Below are 20574 nucleotides of genomic sequence, written 5' to 3'. Positions count from 1 at the left end.
TAATAATTTTAGTTACTGTTGAGAAGCAATTAAAGTTGTAACAGCACCACTAACTATAAATTTGAGCCTTGGTGCTGTAAAAGTAATGCTGTTTAAAAGAAACGTCCCTGCTCTGCTCCAGAGCTAATTATCTAGTTCCTTCTGATTCTGGGTCCAAATGGCAATAACTATTGTAAAGCTTGCTAATAGGTGTAAGCAATTTCACTACATTTTTATTTCTATCATCAGTGCTACATTCTATTGTTGAGAAATGCTTTGGGTGTTTTGTTTTAATTGAACAACAGGCTGTGAAATGTTTTCAGTGACATAAATGCCTTATTTCATTCTGAGGGTAGCTCATCCGCCATGTGCTTTTTCTTTCTTTGGTGTCTGAAGTATCAAAACTCTATTCAGTTGTCTTTATACCTAACAAATCCCCCTCCCCTGGAAAAGAAATAGATTATGTTCCTCCATTATAGACGTTTATGCTTGGTGTGCTAACAAGGGTGACTCATCAATCATTCCACTCGATACTTAGAAGCTAGCAACATAGATAATTTCATAGTCAAAGGGAGAATTAGTGTATTTGAGCATTGGTCTCCCGATGCATTTAACATTTCAGAGCACTCGGGGGGGTTGTCAGGTATTTTCTCCGACAGGAATTAAAGAGGGGGAAAATGAAATCATAAACACCTACTTTTGACGGTGGTTAATGGCGAGCATGGAGGAGAAATGAAAGCAAGAGAGATTGACAAGCCGGGATAAGTGTTTTGCCATATGGATTATAATGTTTTAATTATATTCCTCCCTTTCTTTTTTTGTGTGTGGCAACTTTTAGTGGTAATAATTTTTCAACTAATTAAAGACCAGCTGCTACTTAGCAAGCTCAACAACCCAATTAGGAGTCCAGAACCTGGTAAACAACCTCCACTGCCAGCCAGCTAGCTGAATCACCTCCTGTCACTGGCATGGAAGTCATATTTTTGTAACTATTTTGTAAATCCTTGTTATTATTGCTGCTGCTTTTCCTGGCTCTGGCAAAGGCAATCATTTGGAGCCACTTAAAACAATCTGACAACATCATCTTGGCATCATATTTTAAGTAATGCCAGATATTTTTAATGGCATTCTCTATTTTTAAGAGTTTGGACCAGGTCTTTGATGGCTCTTAGACTGAGGCAAGATTCCTGGAAGACTCTTTGCTGGTCTTTCAACTGAGGGAGAAAGGGCTAAAGAGCCCATCACCTCAACCTCTCTTCACACAGTCAAAAGTGGGTAATGATACGGAACCATCCTGAATACATGGTTGCTTGATTAAAATAGCACACAATGTGCAAAAAAACAGATGACACACAGACACACAAAAAGGTGCCACTGGAGACAGTTTTGGGTGAAAAACTTCTGCAAGGTGGTAGTGGAAGACAGCTTAGGATATTTGGCAGCGATAAATAGCAAATGATTCCTATTGCAAGCATGCTGGCCATGATGTCTGTAGCTGTAGCTTAAAATGATAGTCGCTGTCATCAGCTTGTTGTGGTTTACTGTTGTCCATAAATACTGGAGTGATGAGAAAGAAAAATACATAGATGATGAAAGGAAAAGTTTCTTTTTTGGATTATGACCGAGGTCTTCTTGGGTAGCTATGCTGGTGTAACATCGGTGGAGGTTAAGGTAATAGCAGTGATCATTTCACCCCTCACTCTTCTCTTCACCATGCTGAATATGCCCAGCTCCGTCAACCTCTTCTTATCAGTTTTGTTCTCCTTACCTTTTATCATCCTCGCTGCCCTTCGTTGAACTCACTCCAACTTCTCTATATCATTCTTAAAATGAGGTGTCCAAAACTGAACAGAATATCCCAGATGAGGGGACTATTACTTCCTTTGACTTAAAAACTATGCTTCTATTAATATAGGCCAAGAAAGCATTTGCTCTGTTTGCTGCAGCAGCACACTGCTGGCTCATGTTAAGTTTATGGCCAACAATAATCCCAAGGTCCTTTTCACATGTAGCCATGCATACCCCATCCTATACCTGTGGTTGTGGATTTTGTGGCCGAAATGTAGAATTTTGCATTTGTCTCGATCGAATTTCATTTCATTATTTTCAGTGCAATTTTCAAGTTTATCAAGGTCAGTTTGAATTCTGTTCCTACCTTCTGATGAGTTACCCATTTCTTCCAGTTTTGTATCCTCTGCAATTTGATAAGGATTACCTCCACTACAGCATCTAAATCACTGATAAAAAAAACCTGAACCTGCATAATGCATACAGTAGGAACATGGAACATGAGAAACATTCATAAGGGGAAACTTGAAGCTGTAAAACAAGAAATGGTCCATATACTTAATAAAAGAAGTCATGGCCTCAAGCTTGCAAGATCTGAGGAGAGCTGTTGATAACTGAAACTCTTGTGGAGGTTTTTCGTTCACTGGGCTGCCATAAGTCAGACTATGTGATGATAAACATTAGCAACAATGATATTATGGTAAACAAGAACTAGTGGCTTCCATGTCAGTAGTTATAGAAATTTTAAAGGAGAAAGCCTTTTCTAGTTTGATCAGTAATTGTGGCATCTGTAGAAAGCTACTAGATAAAACAATTAACTAATTGCAGAAATAACATGACAATAGATTTCAGCACCTTGGATAGTTCCTTTAAAATGCAAATCAAATCTATTTGCATTTCCTATTCCACTACTATGGAAATTACCAGCTTCCACAGAGTGGAATGCCTTCTGTAGTGTGGTTCTTACCATGTTTCTTAATTACTGTGCCATTTCCCCACATCTGGCAAGATGCCGTCCTCATTCTAGACTAGACCAATACAGAGTTCTCATGAGTTCATTTCCATTCTAGAACAAGTCCAGATGAGCTTCTTCATTTATATATTGGCTGAAATACTCTGGAAATATAAATTTCCATTCTGTGGATGGGAAAAAAGTAAATTATGGTGCAGCTATAGCACATTTGCACAATGTGTCATCTTTCAGATTTATTGGGATACAACTCACATGCCAATAGGCAAGAGATATAATTGATAGAGACCTATAGATAGTTCTTGTAAGTAAGAATGCATCTTACTTACGGTGCAGTTTGACACCACTTTAACTGCAATATCTCCATCCTATGGAATCCTGGGAAAGCCTTTAGCCTTCTCTGCCAAAGAGTTCTGGTGCCTCAAAGGATTACAGATCCCAGGATTCAGTAGGATGGAGCCATGGCTGTTAAAGTGATGTCAAACTACAGTGTAGGTGCATCATAACACATTTTAAACAATGTTACTTTTAGAATATAATTTGTTGGAATAACACGGGTAACAAAATAATAATAATAATAATAATAATAATAATAATAAATATTTATTTGTATCCTGCCTCTCCCTTTTTGGGGATTGAGGCGGATAACAATAAAATTAAGACAAATAACATAGGCAAAAGTAAAAACAATAACTTAATCCCCCCAACTCTCAAACCCTCCCTTCCTCATATGTACATGAAACAATAGAGCAATAAAACCATACCATCAATAATAACATTACTTAAAACTATGAAAATCAGAGTAGCAGTATGGGAGGGGGGATACTGGTTCAGTCAGCGGATAGGTCTGTTCTATTAGGAGGTCAGTCTGGAAAGACCCTCCAGAAGAGATTCATTTTTATCACCTTTTTGAATGCGTTAACAGATGTGATATGGCAGATCTCATCTGGCAAGTCATTCCAAATTTTCGGAGTGGCAATTGAAATGGTCCTCTGGGAAGTTGCAACCAATCTAGTTTTCTTCAGCTGCAATAAGTTCTTCCCAGAGGACCTGAGTGTGCAGGAAGGATAATGACTGGTGGCAGCACTATGGCGGGTTATAGACCGCCACTTGGGACGTCCGCAGGACGTCCCATTTTAAAAAGGGGGCGTCTCTTCTAGACGCCCCTGGCTCTAGTACGGACTCTGTCCGTACAATGTGGTGCCGGCCGTTCCACATGGCCGGCGCCATCTTTACGTATCGGACGCTGTGCGTCCGAACGTGTCGCGGCGCTAATGATGTTGCGAGTGCACCAGCGGCGCCTCGCGACGTCATTAGGGTGCCGCAGAAAGAAGCTCCATTTTGGAGCTTCTTTTTTGCTCCGTAAGGTAGCCGTGCGGTGTGGCTGCGACGGCTCCCTTACGGAGTAAACGGCGGCGGCTGCAGACCGCCTCAAAGTGGCGGTCTATAACCTGCCCCCATTTCAGCTTAATGGTCAGACACATACATTAGGAAAGTATGATTGCAAATTTTAGACAATCTTGGACCTCATATACTGTATTCACTGACATATCACCAGTGACTTGTCGGTATTGGGTTTTTGTATACAAGAAAGTAGGGTCAAGTCAAGATGCACAGGTACCCAAAGCCAGCTAAAATGCATGAGGCAGGGAATCCCACAAGTGTTTACCCCCTTCCCTGGCAGTAAAAATACAGTAATAGCTAAATAAATTACTAACAGTTTGAGGCATTTTAATGATATCCCAGATCTTTTGCTTGAAGCATCTAGGTCCAACTTGCACAAAAGAACCTCTGCTTTTCTTGGATTAAGACATTTTGGAGATGCTGTAGTCTCATGAGCCAGCATGAGATAGTGTTTTGAGCACTGGATTACAACTCTGGAGAGAAGGGTTCAGATCTCCACTCAACCATGGAAACCCACTGGGTGACCTTGGGCATGTGAAGTCACACACTCTCATTCTCAGAGGAAGCCAATGGAAAACCTTGTAAGTAAATGTGGCCAAGAAAACCTTGTGATAGGTTTGCATTGGGTTTACTGCCAATATTTAAATTCCCTACTATTTTTCTCCCCAGTTAAACCTTATACTTAGATTGCTATTATGTGTCTGAAATTTAGTTTTAATTGTGCCTGACTTTGTGAGAATTTTTTAAAAAATCATATAGATTGTAACATGATTAAATTCTAAATATCTTTTAATTCCTGCAGAAGCTGCCTAAAGCAGGAATTGTATTGTTAGTCTAAAAAAGAGTAGAGCACAGCAAATTGATGGGAATGATTTTGATTGCCTCATTAACTGCAATACCAGGAATTTGGACACTGAAACTTTCATTATGGGTCCAAAACTCTTACTCTTGCCCTCATCTCCTCCATTGCTACATATATAGGTATATTCATATTGATGTCCTCTAACCTCTCTTCTCTTTGTGTTTGCCCTCTCTTTACACAGCCAGCTGAAGACATGTAATTTACCAACCTACTAGCTAGCCCAATTCAGTCAAATTATACCAGTGGTGGGTGATGGCTCCATATCAGTGGGACAGGGATGCTTTAAATAGACTTTAAATAGTTTTTTGTGGATTTTTTCGGGCTATGTGGCCATGTTCTATAAGAATTTATTCCTCATGTTTTGCCAGCCTCTGTGGCTGGCATCTTCAGAGAATGCTAACCTGAAAAAGAGAGAGAGAGAGAGAGAGAGAGAGAGAGAGAGAGAGAGAGTGTGTGTGTGTGTGTGTGTGTGTGTGTGTGTGTGTGTGTGTGTATATATATATATATATATATATATATATATATATATATATATAATTGTTCTGTTGTTGATGGCCTCCTCAGGGTAGGAGGATATGCAAAAGAGGAGACTTTAAATATCCACTGTTCCAGGGAAAGGATTCAGAACCTTGGATAGCCCCTGGAAACAGAACAGATTCAACCAGAACAGATTCCTTGCTCCACAGACATGGAATCAACCAGCCGTCAATGCAGAATACACCGGGGGGGGGGGGGGGATTTACTTTGGTCTCAGGGAGCATAGGTGAAATCCCACAAATGGCTGTCCCTGGAAGTAAACATAACAATAATTTATTAATTAAGAACTTCCTGCCCAAAATTAGTTGCCTGAGAGGGTCACCTCTTACCTCTGTTTAAGTTTTAGCTCGACAGATGCATACAAAAAGAAAAAGAAAAGTTAATTGCCACTGGGATACAATTTTAAAAAAACCCTAGTGTTTATGGGTTGTAGGTTTTTTTAGGGAAAATATTAGAGACATTTTGACATAAGACAGAAAAACTTGTTAAGCTTAACAATATTTCTTGCACACCTTTCTCATATCCCCACTTATAATAAAACTCTAAGGGTGCAACCCTATATGGACGTCTCTGTGCTAAGTCCCACTGAACGCTGCTGGACACACTTCTGATGGTGCCACCAGTATTTCAATACTTCTGGCTGAGGAACACAGCGACAGAAAATGGTTGTGGATGGGAAGTAACCTGAAAGTTCTGTGGGCCATGTTCATGCTTCACCAGTCTGGCCAACATGAACATTTTCCAACCATTCACCATCTCATATTAGCAGTTTTGTTCTTTTTTTCCATGCCTTTCGATGTTGTCATCAGGTGATGAACATGAATGCAAGGATAATAATACTTTAAATCAGGCATAGCCAACTGTTTTGGATTTCAACTGTTGTAATCCATCACCAAGCATTATAGTGACAAGTTCTGGTGGGAATTGTAGATTGAAACATCCAGAGAATCACCCATGCTTTAGATTTCCCATTTTAAGTAGTTCAGATAAAGTTGTTCTTTTCTGGAAACAACAACAACACATCTTGATCTTATATTGTGACATGCTTTTGGATTTGCTCAGGAATAATAATAATAAAAATCCTTGAGTGAAGCAGAGCCCTGTTCCTCTTCTCATTTGATTTCTGACATACATTTAAATGTTCCTTTTTTGAAATAACTTGAATTCCAAAGTGGCTTGTTTCATTTCTCTGAAGTACCTTTATATGACAACTCACTAGGAAAAAAAGAAAGAAAGAAATTTAAAATAAACATATGCAATCTGGCAAGATCATCATTCTTCTCTTTCAAATTATATCTTTCCTCCAATGGATTTCAGGGAAGACAAGCTTTTGGTTAATACTGGGTGGAAGGTCAAAATTTCCATTTTAATAAGAGACTTTTAGTAAAAACCTTGCCAATATGAGATGATAAATGGTTTGTAAATTTTCACATAGGCCAGACTGGTGACACTAAGGATTTGTATCTTTTGTGTTCATTAATCTATAGTATTTGTAGGTCTGTATGTATGTTATAGAGATGCTTTTATGTTTTATATTGTCTATAAATAAAACCAACAACAATACATTTCTGATTTGACAAGTAATTGAGGAAATAACTTGCTGCTGTTGCTCTTGGTTACGACCTTTGCCAGATCTATTCGTATGAGATGGAAGCTTTGTCATTGTGATGATGGAGGGAGAAAGTAGAATTCAGCTATTGACAGATTTGCATTTTGGGTGTAGACAGAATAATAAGAAGTAGATCATTCTTTCTGAAACCTCCATGACCTGAATGAGAAAGAAATATTTGCTAAAATAACTATTCTATCCCTACCTGGTAAAGTAAAAGAAAATTTGCTTCTGTTATTACCTAAACTCACAAGAGAATAGAAATGTAAGGATGTATGATGGCAATATCTTCTCTACCCTTTAACATAGTTGGTTTTGAAAACTGGTAGCTTGATCATTTGCAAATCATAGGCATGTCTTGAAGAATGTAATTTTGATTTAAATACAGAATCTTATATATAACTCCATTCTGTGCCAAATTGCTACACATACTTTGAGAGCAATCCATTTTCATAGTTGTATTCCTCGGCTTTTTACGTTTTCCTTCTTTATGGAGCAATGTGGATCAGAAGTATTCACTTGTGTAACACTTAATGGTTATCTAGCAGTATGATGGATTACTCCACCCAAATACAGGTAGCATTAAAAAAATTCAGTACACTGTCAGGGGGAAAGTATGTTAAATATCATGGAAATTCGGGAGAGAAAATGCTATTTCAGATGCACAAGCGGCACAGAGGACCAAAACCAAATATGAAGGCATGGATTTACAAACATAGTAATTGTCAAGTGACTATAAAGAATAAATCAGATAGCAGGCTGCATCCAGTGTTCTGCCTCTCTATCTGATGCCCTTCCTGAAGCCCTCTGAGGGAAAGGGTAAGAATCTGACCATTCCTTATAGACTCAGGCAAAAGCTTATATTTTCTTGTCTTCTTCATTGGATTTTATTCTTTGCTAATATTTCTTTTTCTCCATTACACTTTGACATTGCTTGGTGACATACGTCCTGGCTTTCACCTGTGAAATGTGGGTATTCTCTCCAGTTAAGCTGCTGTTGGTGGCAAGCTCACACTTAATATTTATCAGACAAAAATAGTGTGGCAGCTGTTTTATGGAGCACCACTCTGGAAAAACATGAAACATTTAAAACATTGAATCTACTCGAAACCAATATTGAAGGAAAATATTTCAAATACCAAATAGCATACCATCTTGCTTATTGTGAGTCAAGCCATATGTTACCATAGTTAACCTCATCAATAAACAGTCTGCTAGTTTGTTTTAGAGACTGGATAGAAACCTTCTAAGTTTCATATTATTGATCATTCCAGGTAGTGGATGGGTCAAGTCAGTCCATACTTTAATAGCAAATGTTGTATTTTCACCTGAATTTTTATTACTGCAAGGTGACAAGAAAGTCATTGAGCCTATGAAACCATGTATTATGAATTTAAACTTCTATGAGTTGTTGGCAGAAATGAATATATAAAAATCCTAATTTAACCAAGACTGAATATTAAGAGTGCTCTCCCATCATGTATAACCAACCACATGCATCCAAAGTGCAGAAAGAGTAATTTACTTGGTAAGAATAAATATTTTCCCCTTTTCAGTTGTATTAAGTAGATTTATAAGGATCCTCTTGGAGAATGCTCATTTGGGCAGTCAGCTATGGAAACCCTGGAATATATAGTGCTTCAATGCTGTTTATACAACAGCCCATGACAGAAAGTAATGGCACAGTGGTTGGGGTGGGGGAGGTGAGTGGAGAGAACATAATATGTAGAGTAGAGACCTGTAAAGTCATTTTTGCTTTGGCCAGTTTTTTTTTAACAGCTGTTCAGCCACTTAAAAAGAAATGGGTTGAGCTCTAGACGAGTGCCAAAATAATTCAACACAGGGCAAGTGTGCAGGAAAGGAACTGATAATAAAATATGGGTCTCTATTCCTGCTGTTATTAAATAATATCAAGTTGACTTTGACTTATGGCATTTCTGCAAGTGGGAGACCTCAAAATCACTCTATCATCAACAGATAGGTCTTGCAGACTCAGGCCCTTGGTCCTTGATTGAGTTTATCTGTCTGGACTGTGGTCTTCCTCTTTTTATATTGCCTTCCACCTTATCAAGCACTATTGTTTTTTCTTGTGAGTCATATTTTCTCCTGATATGTCCAAACTACAACAGTATCAGTTTAATCATCTTGGCTTCTAGCGTGATTTCGGGCTTGATTTGCTCAAGGACCCACTTATTTGTCTTTTTTGCAGTCCCTGGTATTCATAGAACTCCTGGAGCAGTACAGTGATGTCCCTTGTGCATCGTGCCATTTGGATGTGGTGCACAAGGCACGTCAGCGGCGTGTGACAAAATGATGCCCGGACAGCATGGTAGGGATTGGGAGCATGTGGACACTCCACTCTCCCGAGCCCTAAAATCAGCCCCAGGCCGCTTTGCCTCACCTTAGTTCTTTCTTAGCTGCCCTTCCAACCTTTTGATTGCAGTCTCCATTCTGATTAATGACTGAGCCAAAGTCTACAGGGGCCTATTGTTGGTGGGAATCCTGAAGCCCCAAGTGCACTCCAACTCCAGTTCCTCATAACAAATGGTGAGACATGCTGGGAGGTCCAATCACACAATATCTGAAAGGCTGTATCTTTCCCACCACTGGTTCAGTGGCTTTAAAAGATTTTAAGTAACTAAATAATTGCATGAGGAGGCATGAAACACAGCAACAGCTCTTTTCCAGTTCGTACTTGACACAGATGTTTATATGGATGCCATAGAAGCTGACCTTGCAAGGGAACTGTAAATCTTGTTCAGCACAATGTGAAGCTCAGGGCACATTAGAGGCCTAAAGTAATGAAGAATCATAATGAGTCTATTGATTCCAACTGAATGTTTCATCAAAGGAAAAAAAATACACCGAAATCAAGTTCTAGCTTCTTAATTACAGTTGCAGGCACTCTGATTTTTCTTTCTCTTTTTTGCAATGTATAACTTGCTGAAGCACTTATACTTAAATTTATGTTAAGATGGGAAGCACAAGTGTGTAAACAAGTCATATTGGGATTTTCTTTCTTTCTGAGAATGTACCCCCCAAGTTGGACTCCAAAATAATCTGATTATTTTTTTCTTGCCATTTCAATGTAAATGCTCTTAAAGTCAAGAAAGCTTTTCTGGAACTCTTTAAAAGAAAAATCTGGTTCTCTTGTAAATTAATCTAACAGGAAGAGGCATTCAAATCCTTTACATTCGCCTATGAGGGAAGGAATAGCTCATCTCAGTAGAAATCCTCTATCTTGGCTTCCAGGGTGCTGAAATGAAAATACTCAAATTAGAGGAACTTAAATTTTCTCATACTTAGAAGTGTAACTGTATTGGCTTTTGGAGTGTTAGTGCCATTTCAATTTTTAAACATTTTTAAACATTTCAGTCCAGTTCTAGAAATGTACACATTAGTTGGTAGGTATATAAAGCTGCCCCCAAAATGAATATTAGACTTCAAAATTAGTCCATCATTGGGAAAATATACATTTTAGCATTACAGTTAAAATACTACTAGTAATATTACACAGTGTTTGGGGTAATTCTCTATTTTCTTGACTCTGGTTAATCATTATACTTTTAATAGAGATATGCAGAAATAATTTTTAAATACAGCCAACACAGCTACCCCTGCATGTTTTCTGGATTATGAGATACCACATTGTAGCTGCAACAGGGGAGCCCTAAAGAACAAGTCAGTGAACTGGGACATTCAACCAAGGTAAAACATTTCTTCTTCTTCTTTAAGTTGGACTGGGTTAGTATGGTTTACCTCTATACCTACCAAATTACTCCTGATGCAAAAACATGGAAGCTTGTTGAAAAATCCATTGTCTTCTGCCTACAAAAGAACTGTGGAATGGAAACAGGTTGGATTGCAAGAGAAGATTCCTGTTGATATGCAAATGGATTTTAAATTTCCTGGACTTTGTTAAACTCCCAGTTCCCACATGGCCAGAAAGAGGAGGATTCAACCTGCCAAATTTACCCTCCTCATACCATCTTAACTGAGGACAGAAACAACAAAATGCAGGCATCTTAACTAACATCTCCAATTTTTTTACTACTTTAGGTTTGTAACATCTTGCCTGATGAAGAAGCCAGTGGAGCTTTGAAAGCTTGCAGCAAGTATATTGTGCATTTTGGTTGGCCAATAAAGGTATCAGTGTTTGGTGGATTTTTGTTTGAATTCCCTTTATTTAGACTGGTTTTGCATCTTGTGACATGTTCTGCTTGGTTCATAGCTTCTCTACAGTTAATGTTTGGATTGCCTTGCTACTTTGGTTTAATTGACCTATGCGGAAACTTCAGTTGGTTCAAAATGCAGCAGCCAGATTGGCCACCGGTACATCTAGGTTTCACCATATAATACCTGTGTTGAAATCTCTTCACTGGCTGCCAATCAGCTTCCAGGCACAATACAAGGTGTTGGTTATTACCTTTAAAGCCCTACATGGCTTGGGCCCGAGTTACTTGCGGAAACGCCTCTCCCTACATAATCTGCCTCGCACACTCAGAACATCTGGGAAGAATTTGTTGGAATATTATAGCACTAGATTAATAACAACTTCCCATAGAGCATTTACTGCCACAGCCCCTAATTTGTGGAATAGTCTGCCGGAAGAGATCCGTTTTATTACCACTTTAGAGGCCTTTAAGAAGGCACTTAAAAAGGATCTCTTCTGGCAGGCCTATCCATCTGATTCCATATAAGAGACTGTGATCAATGCTCACTTGACTATGACAGTATGACTGAAAATTTTTCTGATGACTGGATTTTAAGGAACTAATAGGAATGAGTAATTCAGTATTAGGTTTTTTTATAGATTGTCTTTTTAGAATTGTATTATGTTGTTTTAATGATGTAATCCCACTTCGATCCTTGGGAGAGGCAGGAAATATAAATAAAATTATTATTATTATTATTATTATTATTATTATTACCCCATGCAGAGATTAGTTGGTCCTGAATATCGGGGCCAATGTCCCCTTACTGTTGTATACACATTGTATAAATATACATTTGGGGATATTTGTATTGAAGTTGTGGCCAATTTTGCAACCCATAACCCAGTGTCCGGTCTTTTGGTGCAATCCCATTCTTAAACTTTACTGCATTGTTTACTGCAAGCACAGTGCTGCAACCTCACATGTGAACTCTTGTGTTTCTCCAGCCCTCTTCACTATCCTCCCACTACTGATGCTTGCTAAAAAACAGCTTCCAGTTAAACAGAGGACAAGGAAGAAAAGAGGGCTCCAGGAGGTATGAAAAGACTTTGTAAAAAACAGCTTCTCTATTAAAGGCTTTGTTAAGACAGATACGCCAGTATTATTGTTGCCATATAGTATCTATTCTGATTTCTGTTTGTTTTGAGGAAATTCAGGATGTTGACTTGCTTGCTGTAGCACTTCTGACATATGTTTAGGGGAAATTAATTTATAGATTAATATGTGGAGGAAAGGAAGACTTGACTTCAAACTATTCTCTAATGCTAAGGTTGGATTCTTTCAACATGTCAGAAGTATCCAACCTACAAGGGGGAAAAAAGAAAGAAAGATTGCACAGCAATTCTTATAAAAATGTAATGAGGTCTTTTTACTTATTCTTTTCTCTCTGTGTGCAAAGGTTGTTCATTTAAATGGAGATGAATCCTAATGAGATGACTTCTCGGGTTTCTAATAAGAAAATGTTGTTTTAGTAGACGAGGCACACACTCACTGTCTGCCTTCCATTAGTGCTGTGCCATCTAAGAATAAAGCATCCTTTTCTCATCTTGCTACAGAGCATTCCATAATGGCATATCTGGCACCTTCTACGGTTTATGTATTTTTAATAACCCTCCCTTTTAATTTACTCAGCAGACCCCACAGGAAAGAAGAAACTAAGAGGTAGAGTAGCTACCAAACAAGACAATAATAAAAGAGTACACACATTGCTTGTATGAATTATTGTGGTTGTTGTGTGCCTTCAAGTAATTTTCATCTTATGATGACCCTAAGGTGAATCTATCATGGGGTTTTCTTGGCAAGTGTTTTCAAAGGAGGTTTGCCATTGCTATCCTCTGAGACTGAGATAATGTAACCTGCTCACAGTCACCGCAGTTGGTTTCCATGTCTGAACTGGAATTCAAATCCTAGTCTCCAGAGTCTAGGGAGATTATCACATGGAGGATAAGTACAGAAGCAAAGCAGATTGCACCCATCCTTATCCTGTCCCATTCACATTATCGGGGGAAGGATTATTGCACACTGTGCACTTATCCCGTTCTTCTTCAGTTCGTGATGGACCCGTCATTTGCTAATACCATTACACTTCACGGATGGAAGAAGAATGAAATAAGCGTGTGGTGTGTGATAATCTTTCCCTTGATCGTGCAAATAGTACGATATAAAGATGGGAGCAATCTGTTTTGCTCCTGTTCTTATCCTCCATGTGATAATCGCCTTAGCCCATACCACTACACCATGCTAGCACCGTGACTTCAATTTGGCTGTTGACTTATGGTGAACCCATGAACTTCATAGGGTTTTCTTAGGCAATGAATACTCAAAGGTGCTTTTTGCCAGTTTTTCCCAGTGAGGACTCCTCTGCCAGCTCACTAGGTCTCCACTGGGCCCATAACCCAAAAAATGTGGGATGCAGTTTGCGTTTCCCAGGGTGTTGACCCTTTTAAAGGGAATAAAAAATAATCAAGTATCAAAGTCAAACTTGTCAGTATAGCAGAAGTGTGGGTCAGACTATATTTTAATATGCTTTCCTAAAATAAAGACTAACTCACAGAAACAACAAATGTACTTTGTGGTTTAAAAACAAATAAAAATGGCTTTAATAAATATATACATAACAAAACAAAAACCTAGTATAACTAAAGATTGTTATATATAGCAGGAACATTGAGAGACAGATATATAAGACTAACAGCTAGGCTAGAGAAACATACCAATTGTAAGATTAGCATTTCAGAATCTTGAGACAAAGACAGTTAGTCTTCATTAGAGAGTGATCTAAATGGGAAAGCCTATCTATGTAATGAGGGGAAAGAGAATTCATAAGTTTCTTCCAACACAGTCCCACCTCTGCAGGCGAACTGAGAGGCTAAGTGCATGCAGCAGGAAAAGATCTTCCAGAAATATGGGTTGCAAAGAGGAAGAGGATGAGTCAGTGTGCTTTAAAAGGCATGGGCTTTTCCCCTCCCAGTTGCTGGCAACAAACTGGATTTCTTTCTGAAACCTGCAGTTTACAGCAAGACCTGAGTCTAGGATCGTGATGGTGAACCTATGGTATGCGATCCCATTTCCTTCAGCACACAGCTGGGAGAGGACGAGGAAGAAGTGCACACCTGTCATTGCTTAGTCACATATGTCTCACTGACATTGCTTAGTCAGATATGTCCCAGTTCACACATGTCCCAATTTTCATCTATAAAATATTGGAGGATATGCTGAATAAAACTAGAGGCAAAAATAGGTCAGTTTGTTCATCTTTCCTCCCTCCCTCATTCCCCTGCCAATCTTGGGCTTCAGGATATCACAGACCAATTTTGCAGAAACCTGCACTGATGACTTGTAGAGGGCTTTTGAAATTAGGGTCAAACTGTGGCCTATTTATAAGGTGAATTTTAAATTGGAGGACACGCATGGCTCCAAGGCCATGGTTGGCCTATCCTTCCTTTTAGATGACAAGATAATGGTGAGCTGTTTGTCCATTCCTGTGTATGTCTCTTGGTAGGTCTGGAACTGATTTGCTAATTCACTATGTTTTTCTTGGAAATAAATAAGCTGTTTTACAAAGGTCCTCACACATATACACAAAGCATACCATTGATGTTAAAATGACAAATGCAAATAGTTTTCTTTGCATGTGTACTCAATCAATCCCACTAAGACAATTTAATGTATATATACTTACCTTCAATATAGATAACAACAGTTCATCAAATCATGGATTCATACAGTTCTTAGAGACCAACAGGGCCATCTAACCTGCTGCCATGCAGGAATACACAATCAGAACACTCCCAACAGATGATCATCCACTCTCAGTTTGAAAACATCCATAGAAGGAGACACCACCGCACTCAAAGTCAGCATATTCCACTGCTGAACAGCTCTTACCATCAGGAAGGTCTTCCTAGTGTTTAAGTGGAATCTTATTTCTTGTTTGAATCCATTTGTCCCAGTTCCTAGTTTCTGGAGTAGCAGAAAAAAAGCTTGCTCATTCTACAATATAATAGCCTTTCAAATATTTAAACATGGCTATCGTGTCACTTCTTAACAATCTTAAAGATGGTAGTGCACATGCTGGTAACCTCAAGGCTGGACTTTTGCAATGCACTGTACATTGGTCTACCTCTGTACCAAGTTTGGAAACTTTGGTTAGTTCAAAACACAGGAGCCAGATTGATTACTGGGAAATCCAGGGTTGTTCATATTATACCAATATTAAAATCAGTCCACTGGATGCCAATTAGTTTCTGGGCAAGGTACAATATGTTGGCTATTACCTTTTAAGCCCTACATGGTTTGGATCCAAGTTAACTACAGGATAATATCCTCCCATATAATCCACTCCATCTACTCAGGTCCTAGGGCTAGGTTAGTGACTGTCAGCCAGAGGACTTTTTCTTCATCTGACCCTATGTGGAATGACCTGCTGGAAGTGACTCAACAGCTGCATATGCTGTCTGAATTTAAAAGAGCATTGAAGACTACTCTCTTCCGGCAGGCTTATCCAGATGACTTTTAAATGTGAATTTAGAAGCTGAATTTGGACTGTTTTAAAATGTGTATGTCTTCTTTGTCTTTTTAAACTGTTGCATGTTGTAATTAATGTGTTTTAACTGATGCTGTTCTTTGTTGAGTTGTTGTTCCCTGCCTCAATCTATGGTGAGAGGCTGATAAGAAATAATAATAATAATAATAATAATAATAATAATAATAATAATAATAATATAACTTTCTCTTCCCCAGGCTAAACATACCTAGCTCCCTAAGCTGCTCCGCATAGGTCACAGTTTCCAGACCTTTTACCAGTTTGATTGTCCTCCTCTGGACATGTTCCAGCTTGTCAACATCCTCCTTGAATTGGGTTATCCCAAACTGGACACAGTATTCCAGGTGAGATCTGACCAAAGCAGAACAGAGTGACACTGTTACTTTTACTATTACCATTGCAATTATACTAAAAGGTAAAAGTTCTAAAACATAATCTTGTTGATATGCCCCCTCAAATTGACCCCAACATCTGGCAATCCTAACAGAAGGTTTTCTTGGCAAGATTTACCCAGTTTGCCATTGCATCCCTCTGAGAGTGAAAGAGTGTGATTTGCCCAAGGTCACCCAGTGGTTTTCCATGGCTGAGCCGGGATATGAACGCTCACAGTCCTAGTCCAGCAGTCAAAGCACTACACCACACTGGTTCTCCCTTTAAAAATAGTCATGATAGATATGAATGTCAGGTTGTTAATTAAGGAACAAGGAGGAGAAGAAACTGCTTTTGTCAAAACACTGCATCAGTGCATACCAGAGTCTAACAATCTCCTCTAATTTACCTTTCTTTCATAAGTTATCTTTTCTCCTGTCAATTGAAGAAGCTGTGTCTCAACCAAGAGAATGCCTTAAGCTGCATGTGCTGTCAGTACTTTGCATTTTGTGTAGCTCTGAGAATCTAGACTATGTGCTCCTTCGGGGAGTAGAAAATAGAGAACTACCCGAGTATGAAGTGGAATTTATGACCATGTTAAACATCAAGCTAATGTATCATGACCTCTCTTCTGAAAGGAGAAACAGTTTTTCATGAACACAGCATAAGCATAAAAATGAATGCACAACACAAAGCCTCGCCAATGGACAAATGGGTCATCTGGTTTTCTGGCCATAGGTCATTGAAGCCACTGATAAGCCCCATGGATCACCTTATATCAATTGTGAATTTGAATCGAACATTATTAGCTTAATGGTAGCTTAGTTTCTCTCTAATGTATGTGTGCATGAGTGGCCTCTAACTAACAACCAAATAAACCATTATTTTTTATTAATGGGCCAAAGTAGTGTTATGCATCTCAAGTTCTGACAAATATAATTAGCTCTGAATAAAAAAATCCCAATATGAATACAACTACTACTACTTCTGCTGCTTCCTCTTATTCTCACCAGCATTAACAATAAAGCAATATATTTTTTAAAAGAACATACAAATGATGAAAGGTTAAGTATAGAATAGAAATAATAAATTGGTAAGGTCAATACATTCAGCAATGTTATTTTTTAAAAGCATTTTTTGCACAAATTTAAATAAATAGAGGTTCAACCAAACAATAAAAACTGTATTGCAGTCAGTTTGTAGTCAGAGGGCTGGGAAAAAGCAGGCTTATCATCATCATCATCATCATCATCATCATCATCATGGAGCCCTGGTGGCGCAGTGGTTAAATGCCTGTACTGCAGCCATTCACTCGAAACCACAAGGTTGCGAGTTCAAGACCAGCAAAAGGGCCCAAGCTCGACTCAGGCTTGCATCCTTCCGAGGTCGCTAAAATGAGTACCCAGACTGTTGGGGGCAAATTAGCTTACTTGCTAATTAGCTTACTTGCTGTTCACCGCTATGATCTTTGGAATAGCGGTATATAAATAAAACAAATTATTATCATCATCATCATCATTATCGCCACCACTGCTGCCGCCATTGTCATCATCATCATCATCATCATCATCATCATCATCATCATCTTATGGAACTTTAAAATTCAAACTGATAGTATGCCTGACATACTGTGGTTGAGAAAAAGAACACTTGGATTATGGATGTGATGATCCCAGGGGACAGGAAAATCAAAATCAAGGTGGTGGGGGCATTATGAAATATTGTGACCTATATTACGCAGATTCCTAGATTCTTGGATTTGGAACGAAAACGCCAAATGAAAACATCTGTTAGAGACACACAAAGTAAAATGCAATAAGACTAAATACAAAGAAACACACAAAATAAACACACCCGCCCCCTACAAAGTATTGTTCTGCGCCTTCAAGTCATTCCAATTTATAGAGACCATACAGCAAACCTAACATGGGATTTTCTAGGGCTAAGAGGGTCTGATTCACCCAAGGTCACCCAAGTGGTTTCCACGGCAGGGAAAGGAATCAAACTCTGAACTCCAGAGTCCTAGTCCTATGCTCAAACCATCACACTATGATGGCTCTCACACAAAGTATACTACTACAGTGTTTAACAAAAAATTATTTCCAAATATATTTTGTGCAGCTATAAAGTATTTTCTAAACTCCTACCTCCCTTTCTATGCAAAGGATGTTACCCTTCATCTATTTTGTGTGTCTGTGGGGTGATAAAGAGCAGCCTTAGGCTACAATTGCACCAGGACTATAGTGACCACACAGTCTGCTCCAAAAGCAGGCCACCGCTACAGTCCCAAGTGGCCCATGTCCAGGAACCACATTATTCTGGCCCTAAACACACAGGCCAGAAGTAGTAGCTTCTGGCTATTTTGAGAGAATGGTGTTTAAATGACACATGTCCCCAAAGAACCAGGAAGCTGCTCTAAGATGGCCAAACACAGCCCGAAGCTGCCACAAAAAGGAGCCGTTTAAATCCAGCTCCTGGTGGCAGCTGGCTTGGTGGTTGCCCACTTTGGGAGTGGGACATGTGGTTGCCACAGCCAGGCCTGATCGCTGCCAGGGTGGCCCACTCCTTCTGGGCCACCTGCTTTGCTCCTCCAGTTCCTTTTTGATCCAGTTCAAAGTACCAGATCACAGCGTCAGAGCAGCTTCCAGCCACTTTGGGGGCATGTGTCATTTGAATGCCATGCCCCCACAATGACTGGAAGGCACTTTATTTGGCTCATGTGTTTTGGATCTGAGTGTGCTTTATTCATTTTTTAGTGTATGTAGAATTTGGATAAAAACGATTTTTAAAAAAATAAAAAGATAAAACCTAGTAGACCATGAAACCACCACCATCACCACTGCCATTTATGTCTATTACAGCCTCTTTCCTATACTTTCCTCACTTCTGTGGGTGTCCACCCATTAAAAACAACCTCCTTCCAAGCATGACACGTAGTACAGATCTCAAGTTCTTCTTCATGGGACAGAAGCTTCTTCTGTTAACAGTAATCATTTGTTTCAAATAATTGGATGTCTTATTCTCACTCTACTAATGCCTCAGCTATTAATTCTCAATTTCATTTATTGCTTCCTTTGTGATTGCACAAAGATTGTTTTTTAATATCTCTACCAGGCATGCCTTTCTTAGTTTCAGTTCTTCACCTGTTCCACACTCTAACTGCCAACTTTGTTTTCCAAAGGTAACCTGTCTCCTACTGTATATGCCTAGCCATTTCAGCTTTGGTTCAGTAAGCATTACTTATTCAGGGTAGAAAGTGTACAGTCCTGCAGATGCCAGACTGGAAATCTCAGGAGCCCTATCCAGCTTGGTCAATGCTGAGTAAGCAACATCTGCAAGACTGCATGACTGTGCAAGTCAAAAAAGGCTGAACCCGCTGTACAACTCACTGTATTATGGGATGTAAAACTGGCAACAACTTTAATGCAAATATCACAGTCCAAATCATATAGTGATGTCATGTGCATGTGACAATGGAGAGGAGGGGACATGGGGTGCAATGGTTCAGGATCAGCTAATGCTCTACACAGGGGGTGGAAACCCATGTAGGTCAGTTAAATCTTAGTGCAGGGCATTTCAAATTAGTGGAATGCACCATGTCCAAACTCCTGGCTGGGCATGTGATCATCTGCATCTGCCTTAACTGCAGGCACCTCCACCTCCTTCCTTCTATCCACCACCCAGTGGTGATTTTCCTCAGCCCAATTTAACTCATGCCCAATGTTCCATCCTTCTTTCCATATTTACCTGTTGTGACAAAGCAGCATGACCTGCCAAGTCCAGTTTGAAGTTGTGTGAGACCTCTGGTTCCGCAAGACAACATGACCTGGTGCAAGAATTATGCTAAATCATGCACTGAGTCTCATGATGGCACAGCCATCACAAGACTTCACCTACAGCTCTAATGTTTGGTCCTACTCTGCTGGCTCAGTGCAAAGGAGGCCCCTTTGGAGGCATCTAAGTAGTTCTTCCCACTCCTGCTTTTAAAACATAGACAACAACTATGTCTTGTCTATGTTTCAGCTATTTCTTGTATTCAGTGTGAGGACAACATGGATTGGGTCCCTATAAATGGGGACACAAGAACTTTAACACACCCCTCCCCATGCTACAGTCTCCTCATCTGGATCTGACCCACCATGCTTGTTTTACATACTGTCTGTAATGATCATATTGGTTGTGAATTCTAGGAGCTGTAGTCTAAAAAGTAAGTTTTTGTAGCCCTTTTAAATATTGATTCTACAGCAAGATGTCTCCCAAAGCCCCACCCTATTCCACAAAATCCGCCAATCTCTC

The sequence above is a fragment of the Sceloporus occidentalis genome, unplaced genomic scaffold (genome assembly GCF_023333645.1).
Source record: "Sceloporus occidentalis isolate IW3139 unplaced genomic scaffold, rSceOcc1.0.p SCAF_5, whole genome shotgun sequence".
Lineage (NCBI taxonomy): Eukaryota > Metazoa > Chordata > Lepidosauria > Squamata > Phrynosomatidae > Sceloporus > Sceloporus occidentalis.
The sequence above is the reverse complement of the archived record's forward strand: the minus strand, read 5'-3'. Positions refer to the sequence as shown.